Genomic DNA, 10,663 nt, shown 5'->3' on the forward strand with positions numbered 1-10,663 from the left:
CTCAGTTGGCATATTTTAGTTAAGCTTACTTCAAGTTATCAAGAACCAGTGTTAAACAAAGTTTCCACGTTGCCATATAACCGCGGGCATGGCTTTCCGAAAGATTTAACCTTGCAGGGGTGCTCCAACTAGTCCATCACAAATTACCACAAGCCGCATAGAACTCCTCGATCATGAAATTCGCGATCTGGTCGGACTCCTTAGTGGAAAACCTCAACTCTGAGATTACCCAAAGTTTCACCGGAATTCTGATGCACAAGATATTTCGTAAAAGGTAAAACTAATCCAGTAAGGCCGCCCGACGTGTCGACGATCCCGATAGGAGTCGCGTATCTCGTTCTCAGGACACGACAGATAAGCTACGCAAATGGTGGCCTGATAGAAATCACCCAAGTTGCCCTAGGTTGGCCCCGCACAGTGCTCTGTTTTGGACCAGCACCATCAGCACTGGCCCTCCCTGTATTATGTTGAATTACTCCTCGGGTAGCGCTAACTCCCTATGCTTTTAGTATTAACAGAATTATTATGTTGGGCAAATATAGTACCAATGTTGGGCCTTGCCAGACCAACTTTAATCTAAAACGAATTATCAAGGGGGTCCCCATAACAACCCCGATTGTGTTAGGAGTGCTCAATTATGGAATACTAGTCGCCAACCCGTGCACTTGCACGGGCTAGTAGTATAACTCTAAACACATAATATACCACAACAAAGGACTAAGTAGAAAATACTTTGGTTATTAATACACCTCCTTTGAGACCTTATGATCTCTCTGCTCAGCATGTAAAGATAATAATCCATAAGACTCATGATGTTTCTGCACATATTTTTTAGAAAGAGAGATTTTACAGTTGGATCGAACATATGGTGCACAACTATGTATAACAATTGTAGGGCAACACATATGGTCTGGCAACTCGAGATGGAAACCACTAATACCGTTGTTATACCAGACATATGTACGCTTTCTCTTTCTTCCAAAGCTCCACTAAGAATGAAATACACATTGCTAAAAGCAATGTGAAACAAAATGCAAAAAAATTAAAAAATTGTCGTGGAATTAAGATTATTTTATTTATCATTTTTGTAAATGTTTTGAGAAAATAAGGCATACAGATACTTCTGGAAAGGTTGCAAGTCGCAAAATACATGATGTTTTATGTCGAGGAACAACATAGGCAGCAATGCTAGGCAGAAAATGCAGCCCATGGCTTTTGAGAATGGCTATAAAGTCAACAGTGTGCAATGAACCTACGAAGTAAAGTATAGAAAATAACGACTAATTCTAACATTGTCTCGGTCCGTAAAGCTTAATATAAAATAAGAGGAAAATAGTAATGCATTTTTTCTAAATACTTTTGCAATCTCATTATGAAAAAAACGAAACACCTGTCATAATTTTACCTAGTTGTCGTAATCCAAAAATTTGCAATATCCTATAGTGGCCACGTTATTGTCTAAATATTGCTAATCTATCAGAATATTTGTTCTAAGGAGGATTCCACCCTAATGAAATGGAGAACTCTACTGCGACATGTAGACATATCAGTGGGTATAGTGAAGATGATTAGTAGTATCCCAAAATTAGTATCAACAAAACTTATTGGATCTAACACATATGTCAGAGGTCCTAATGGTACTAAAAGTGTATCTTATGTAGATTGGGTATGATTTTCTGTAGCATAACTTAAGTTTCAGTGTTATTGTCAATATGAACTTATGAAATCCAGTCATCCAAAAAATAGACCCATCTCAAGTTTTTTTTGTTCCCATAACAAACCAATAACGAAACTGAAGCAACATGAATAGAATAAATTTTACTGCTGCAAGTAGAGAGATACATATCTAACTTGTATATCACACCTCGTTACTATTGATCGCATGTTCTATTTTCTCTAAAGAAATTTGTTCATGGATATTTCCTACACTCAAGCTAGGACTCAACTGTTAGCTGATCAGAAACAATCTGGGGGAGATAACCCTGCATCTAGAGTCCTGATATGAACCTAACTTAGAGGGCTATGTTTATTAGATAATCAAAATACCTGGTCTAAGGAAAACTAATCAGAAAGATATAAACAGAATCACATGAAAGGCTATCATGTCCCCTTTGGGGTAAAAGTCAACAACATCAGCTTGGATGGGTGAATGGGTGATGACGGCAGCGCTGGCGGGATGGCCCTTCGTCTTGGCAGCTTGAGTTATAGAATCTTCATTTTCTTGTCACTTTGAACGAATAATAAATTGACCCAGCATATGGAAAAAATAAAGCAAATTAAGAAAAATCAACCGTATTTTTTATGTAAAAAGGTGAGTTTAACATAAGGATACCTATGTAGCATGCTCTTGGTAGCCCTTGCAGGAGTAGAAAAAGGTCATCATCCACATGTATAGCAGCCAAATGAATAACTTACCAGAACTTGGCAAAATTCTACATTTAGTATGCAGCACTCCTGGTTTCATTTTGCTAGTAGAAATATATAAATATTTTGAGGATCTTGGAGATAAATTAAAGAAATACAAATAGAGAAATTATGTACACATGTTTAAAAATAGGTGATCCCCTCGTTAACAAAACAATGGGTTTGCTGTAACATAATACATCGGCAATTTTCTGCATCCTAAAAAAGCAGCATGTATCACTACGGGTAAAGTATGCGCCACCCCATGAACACCCTTGCTGGTCATGTATCATCCGTACATGCATGTCCTTGCATCCATCGCTTCCACCAAAGTAGATTTTTTTTGAGAAGATCCACCAAAGTAGATGTGCTGGTGGACTTGATCAGGGCCGTTGTCTGCAATCTAGGCCTTCTTCCAGCACAGGTTTCTCGGATTGAACTCAACTCGTGAGGGAGAATAAGATTGAGGATACTACACATAAAGGTATAGAAGATGTGGAACTAGATTGAGATTAACCATTATCGACTTAAGGAAAGAAAGCTACAACATAAGAATGAGGAATTAGAAGCAGATCAAGTGTTACCGTGCTAGAGAAGGAAGGCTACAGAAATTTGCATGTCCTTGCATCCATGGCATCCACAAAATTAGATGTGTTGGTGGACTGGATTAGGGCCGTCCTCTGCGATCTTCTCCTCCTTCCTGCAAAGGTTTCATGGATGGAACCCAAGCCGGGAGGGTGAGGAAGATTGAATATTCTGGACGGAAAAGTGTAGAAGATGGGGAATTACATGGAGATTAGCCATTATCGTGCTAGGGAAGGAAAGCTACAACATAATAGATGGAGATTAGATGGAGATCTAATGTTGCCGTGCTAGAGAAGGAAAGCTACAGAAAATTTGGCAAGTTCAGCGTGGGAGATGAGAGATTAATGGAGATTACGTGACATCTCCTTTTTTTTTTTATAGAATGACATCTCCTGTTTATTGTATGAGGATTAAAGGAGAAGAAAATTATGTGATGATATTTCTTGTTTTAGGACATGAGATATCTTTTTTTATGGGATGATCTATTTGTTTTTTAACGGTGTTTCAAGTCTTATTATTTTTGAGGAAATCAAGTATCGTGTGATATCTTTTTGTACGTGACATGTTCAGTTTAATGTAACTGATTAAAGGAGAAGGAAATTCTATGATGATATATTTACAATGAACTGCTTCAGGGACTTATCAGTGATTATATATTATTAGATTCTTATTGGTAGATCTGAGGCGTAAAAATTCGGTCCCACCGGATTAATGGCTCCTAATTTCTGAGTAAGGTGGTAATTTCTTGAGAATGTCTAATTAGTATAAGTATAGATAACACCGATAGCAGAAACTAAGGGGGCAAAGGTGGAACAAAACACCATACTAGAAAGGCGGAGCCTTTCACCTTTTACCAAGTATATAGGTGCATTAAATTAAATAGCATTAGTAGGGTGATATAACAAGGAACCCATGTTATCACATGGAAGCAACTGCACCTGCAACTAGCAACGCTAACACATGGTTAAGCAAGCGGTAACATAGGCAATCAGTGGTTTGCTAGGTTGTGAACAGGTTGAAGGTTTTCATGGCAATGTTGGAAGGCTGATATTTAACATGTGGTAGGCAACGAGACATAGCGACAGAAACGAACAACTAGCGAGGACCACCGTCGAGAGACCACTTGGAATAAGAATGTCTCCGTGAAGCAGACGAAAACCGATATAGTCGAACAGGTCCTCACACTCCGAAGCGGTCGGGACTCTATCGAGACGAAGAAAACCGGAAACAAGCATGAACACAGATATTCACCATGGCACATGCATGACAATATGCAATCCACATATGATGCATGATCTATGGAATATATGCAAGACATGGCATGCTAATTCACAACAATCAAACACTACACATTAAGTGAAGTTCGAGATGACCTCATTAATGAAACTCCACATACGGATTATTTAGTTCTATCCCGATTAGGTACACGGCAATATTAAATGTTGGTTAAACATGGCAAGAGGTGAAGCGTAAGTAAGCTATCTATCTAGGCATTTTAAATGAGGTCGGAAACGTCATATATCATCTCCGAGATGACCTCATGCGTTAATTTATAATTCTGTCCAGATCTGAACTAACACGTTTTAATATTTGTTAAACAATAAAATAAATAGGTTCACATGATTCTATGCGTTGTTCCAATCAATTTACACATAGAGAACATCTCCAACGGAGCTACGGTTTAAAAGATACGAACACCGCAAGATATGATGGCATGAATGCAATATGTGTGCAACGACGGTCTCAAGCATCTCAAAACATACAACCAACACGATAATATGAAACTACACAAGATTCTAAGCAAGTTTCATATAGGACACGATCAAAGCGGAGCAACGGTTCAACAAATACAAGCTACACAAGAAATACTCATAATCTGCCAAAATCAGCCACATAGCATTTTCTACACCCCAAAACAACGAGCTACATAAATCCAAAATGATCAAACAATATATGAGGCGGTAGAGGTCAAGATGCACTACAACATACAACTAATAACATCTAGCATGGAGGCATGAATCACTAGGAAAACAACTCACAAAATGGCATCTCACACATAGTTTCAGACTTGGTGAAAATATCAGTTTTGACAGTGCAGTTTTCGATCTGAAGGCATATTGAAAGTAGCAAAACTATATGCTACAGGCCACCAAATCACATGAAAATTCACAGCATGCTAGAGAATCTTAAGGGCTACAACTAACTCCATTGCACCAACCTCAAAATAGCTATAGATCACGAGATAAACTCATGGCAAGACAGCAACAAAATATAACAGATTTAAGACTTAGAAATATTTCAGCATCTCCAAATCAACACCATTTTCTAGCATGTTGAGAGCAAGCAAACAACACCTAAACATGGATTTTTATTGCAACCAGAATTACCAGAGGCTAGCCTACACATCCAAGGGCTTATCTCTAGTTGACAACTCATTCATATCATGCACGGAATAAATCCCACAAAATAGACAAGAGGGCAACATGGCAAAATATCACGCGCACTAACTTGCTTGAAAGATAAAACTAAATGCATAGTTAAATTCTATAGATTTTTCTACCCCGAAAACATATATGATATGAGGGGTTGCAAAATAAAAATATCGCCACACGTGTATGAGAGAATACGTCCTAAGCACAACATAACCAACTAACGCCGAAACCTACATGCAAAAATGCAAACAACTACTCTAAAATGCATGGAAAAAGGTCCCTAATAACATAAGCATTTAAACGACGGGATTTGAGCAATCCGGACACGCACGAAAATAAATACGGAACAATTCATTATTGGGATAGCACGCAAATCTAGGCAAACAGCGGGTCAAACTACTCCAGACATGCATGCAAGTTGTAAAATCATAATCTACACGAAATTCTAGTCAAGTTACATATATAATTCGTTCTGATCCGTTACACGAAATAAAAGTTACATGCGTTTTAATATTTAGCAAATTCCCTGAAATATTAAATCCGAAAAACGTAAGAAAACCTCATGGGCCGAAACTATCCTATCGGGCCTAACAAAGCCATGGGCACAAATTAGCAAAAGACGCCTAGGGCGAAAATTAGAGGGGCTCGGTGCCTCACCTTGGGCTGGCCTGGCGCGCTGGAGAGGGAGGTCGGGGCGACTAGGCCTTGGGGTTGGTGGAGCTGGCGTTGGGCCTCGCCTGTGGCACCCTGGTTCAATGAATCGGATTACGAGTGTTTCCAACCTAAAGATCATGTCTTCTGGAAACACTCAACAACTTGGAACAGAACTGAACTGACTTTATTGAAAGCATAAGGTTACAAGTACCTATCTTACACTGATAGCGAGGCCAAAGGCACCCTTGGTGCTGCACAATATCTACATTATTTTTGAGACATAGTGGGGTCTCGAAACTGCTAATTACTTCTACGGCGTAGCGGAACATAGCGGCAACTCCATACACATGGACACTGCTGTGGAAACTTCCTAGTACACATCATCAGGACCTCCATCCTCGGCTTCTCCTGCATCTGGCATGATACGCCAGGTGAGTACTTGGAATGTGCTCGCAAGCTCATAATAACCAAGCAATGCATCGAATAATAGTATGGCAACAGATTAGGAATAATACCACTCAACTTTATAATATCCACTTACTCATGTCCGGGGTTGTCTCACAACCACCGGAATGCTTATCAAGCATCTCCATTCAACTGGAGGGTTCTTACATCATTACTAACATCCACACGGTTGACCATCTACTGAGGTCTCGTCGGGCTGTCGATTACCGTGGACACGACTATTCGAATAGGTTTGACACTCTAGAGAGGTTGCACACTTTACCCATGCTCTGGAGCACTGACCTCGTGATCCCATTCGGGTAGACCAGCATTGCTCTAACGTAACTTGCCTGACCTGTGACTCTCTCATCATATCCCCGGCAACCACTCCCTTCTGGAGTCCTGCCCTGGGTGTCCCTGTGTCCTCATGACACCTGCCACTGTCGTGGCCAAACAAACCTGTCCCAGCTGGGGATGGGCCCAACTCAACTTAACTGGGCTCACAGGTTATCACCGCCCATCGGGCCAAGGTGGAACGCGTGCATAACCCTCCCTCTTTGGTGCATATCGATGAGAGATCACGTGGACAGCCCAAGTCTCGGCCTTCCCATACCGGCAAGAGGTGGTTGTACGATTATGCCCGGTCAGGTGACTCATGATCATCCAACGTGCCATAGTAACCATAGTGATTTATAACCATAAGCATATATGTCTATATGATTGTTTATTAAATGATTATTTCTTAACAATTTAAGCAAGTATAATGCATAAAGATGTGAGTTATGCTATGCAAAACTACATCACATGGATATGATGGCTTGCCTTGATTAGTGGGGTTGTTCAAACACTCCTTGTCTTCAAAGTTTCCCTCTGAAAATGTGTTTGAAATAGAAAAAGAAAAGGAAAATCATTAAATACCTTTTTGTTAACCAGAAATTCTATGAGTGTGGAAAAAATACAAAAATTTACCAGATTGGAAAGAAATTCAATAACAACTCAATGCAAAAAGAATCAAGTGATTTGGATTTGTAAATAAAAAGATTTAAATGGTCAAAGTTTCTGTTTAAATCTGGAATTAATAAAAGAAAAGAAAATCCTGGGAGGGGCCACGTCGAAGGCATAAAGAGGAGGGGCGCCTCCACTTACCGCTTCGGTCACAGGCCGCAGACACTGGCAGGTGGGGCCTGCCCTTTTTAAAACAGAGAGAGAGAGGAGGGGGAACAGAGGAAGGCGGCTCACCGGCGATGCTCATCGGTGATAGAGACGGCGACGGGGCTGGGAGATGACGGGAATGGATCGGGGTCTCGACGGTGGTCCTCGCTGTACCCGTAGCTCCTTCGGAGGTGGACGGACATCGTTGCCCCTTCTTCTCCGGCGGGTGGAAGCTACGGTGGTCGTCGACGGCGATGGTTCCGGCAGGGGTTTGACTCACAGAAGGCTCGAGGAGCACCAGAGAGACTAAGAGAACTCGATGGAGGCCTCAGATTTGACTAGGGAAGGGCGGAGGTGGCTGGCGACAAAGGGGATTTGGCGGCGGAGCCTTTCGCCAGAGCTGAGGGAGACGAGCTCCCGGCTCTTGCTGGGGGTCTCTAGGGATAATCCAGGGGTGGAGGAGAGGGGTGATGGCTAGGAGGGGTTCGGGCAGCACCTTATATAGACCAGCGACGAGCCCTGTCGAGCTCTCCCGAAGCAGCGAGGCTCGGGCTTGCCACTGGAGCAAGGACGACGAGCTATCTGTCGCGGCGTGGAGGAGAGGTGATGGAGGAGGTCAGGGGAGCAACGGGACGGGTCCGGAGCCATTAATGGCTTGCAGACGATCACAGTGGCCGAAGCCCACTGTGCTGCCCGTGGTGGAGCTTGGCTGAGAGCCGCGGCGGCCCTCTCCGACGACCCAGAGGCTTCGGGAGGTGCCACGCGGCTACGAGGGACCTCGTCGGCGCTCAGTACAAGGATAGGGCAGCGATTGACGGCTCGGACGACTCGGCTGTCACTGGAGTTGCGCAGAGCACGCTCTATGGCATGCCAGTACCGTGATCACCACGGTTGTGGCTACCCCGATGCCACGGAGGCCTAGATACCTTGTCCATTGCGTCGACCAGCCTTCCTTTAGTCACCATCCACTGCTTGCCCGATCATACAAGCCCTGCTGCGACTAGGAACATTAACAACAGTTTTTGTCTACATACTTTGGAAGGTTTCAGAGCTCAACAGGGTTGGGGTCAGAGCAAGATAAGATGTCTAGGAGGATCAACATAGAAAAGACTCTAAACTGGCAAAGATTGGCAATGTTTGAAGATCAAATGAATATAGCTCCTTTGAAAACCATCTTTTTGGTCCAGAATACAAATGAGCTCCTAGCACTCAATTGCAAGCTTTGCTACGAGTGTCATTTGACGGGGAAGTGTCATTTGGTAGTGCGCACATGCCCAAAATTTTTGTAGCTCCATTGTGCACTCCTAGCTAGCACTTCCTTCACAAAGGTTTTGTTTTAGCAGAAACTTAGCAGAGTGTTTTTGCTCAAAATTTGCATTGCACCATGGGATGTTTTTACATATTGGAACCATATATGATCCCTAGTAACCACAGGAATTTATTGGGAATTTTTCAAAGCAGGAATCATAGGGTTGCTTCACAAAGGGATAATTCTGGTCAGAAAATAAATAATTATTCTGGCCATAATTATCCATTGGACAAAGAAATATTTTTGAATATATTGAAATCATATGTTATTGAGAAGATGTTGTAAAATTTTTGGGTCTTAAAGCTCATCCAAGCTATAGGTTGCTTCACAACCCATAATAATGCTATAATTCCCAAAATAGAAAAAGAGAATTATTTGATGGAATAAAATATTGCAAATAAATCTCAAAAAGGTTTTACTAAGAAGCAAATGGTTTTGGGATGTTTGAGACAACAAATCAGAGGTTTCATAATCCAACTTGCTTTGAGAATTTCAAAATCCACCAAATTGCAAGTGGTCTTCCAAACTATTTTAAAAAGAAAAGGTTTGAAAAATCAGGGTGTTACAAACCTACCCCCCTTAGGATGAATCTCGTCCTCAAGATCCGGTTGCTGAGGGAACAAGTATGGATATGCAGATCTCAAGAAATCTTCTCTCTCCCATGTAGCCTCTTCCTCAGTATGGTGTTCCCATAGTACCTTATAAAATTTAATCACCTTACTCCTGGTAGTTCTTTCCATCTCATCCAAGATTCGGATAGGTTTGTCCTCATAGGTCAGATCCTTAGCCAATTCTAGCTCGCTCATATCTGCCTGCTTAATTGGAGGTGCAATACACTTTCATAGCTATGAGATATGAAAGACATCGTGCACATCTGACAATTCGGGTGGTAGCTCTAATTGATAGGCGACTCTGCCTCTTCTTGCGATCACTGGAAAGGGACCGATATACCTCGGTGCCAGCTTTCCCCATGCGCGAAACCTTCTCACTCCTTTCATGGGGGTTACTCGGAGATAGGCATATTCTCCTCGTTCAAAGGTCACTTCCCGGTGCTTTGGATCATAGCAGCTTTTCTGACGAGACTTTGCTGCCTGAAGGCGTTCCCGAATATCCTTGACCTATTTCTCGGCCTCCAGCATCAAGTCGGTTCCAAAGATGCGACTGTCTCCTGTTTGTGACCAATTCAATGGGGTTCAACACTTTCTGCCATACAATGCCTCAAAGGGTGACATCTTCAGGCTTGTCTGATAGCTGTTGTTGTAGGAAAATTCGGCATAGGGTAGGCTGTCTTCCCCATTTGGGCCCATGGGTGAGGGCACATGACCGAAGCATGTCCTCTAGTATTTGATTTACTTTTTCTGTTTGTCCATCCGTCTAAGGGTGGTATGCGGTACTGTGTTTTAGCATGGTTCCCAAGGCTTGGTGTAGTCGTAGCCAGAATGCTGAGGTGAATAGAGAGCCTTTGTCTGAGGTGATCGACTTGGGGTACCCCATGTAGGCTTAGTATCCGGGACATGTATAACTGTGCTAGTTGGTTGGCGTTGAAGGTAGTCTTTATCGGAATAAAGTGGGCTACTTTCGTGAGCATATCCACAATGACCCAAATAGCATCATTGCCTCTTGTTGACTTGGGTAGTCCGACAATGAAGTCCATGCATATGTCGTCCCACTTCCATTGGGGAAC

The 10,663-nt window shown here is 42.2% G+C and overlaps 1 long non-coding RNA gene across 1 annotated transcript; it reads right to left on the reverse strand.

Annotated features, from left to right (window-relative positions):
- Positions 1-2,362: 2,362 nt before the first annotated feature.
- Positions 2,363-3,308, reverse strand: LOC123412933. The gene is made up of 3 exons (XR_006613632.1): positions 3,193-3,308; positions 2,988-3,103; positions 2,363-2,875 (listed from the first exon to the last, which is right to left on the reverse strand). It is a non-coding gene; the product is annotated as an uncharacterized LOC123412933 (long non-coding RNA).
- Positions 3,309-10,663: the final 7,355 nt, after the last annotated feature.

Source organism: Hordeum vulgare, chromosome 7H (assembly GCF_904849725.1).
Source record: "Hordeum vulgare subsp. vulgare chromosome 7H, MorexV3_pseudomolecules_assembly, whole genome shotgun sequence".
Lineage (NCBI taxonomy): Eukaryota > Viridiplantae > Streptophyta > Magnoliopsida > Poales > Poaceae > Hordeum > Hordeum vulgare.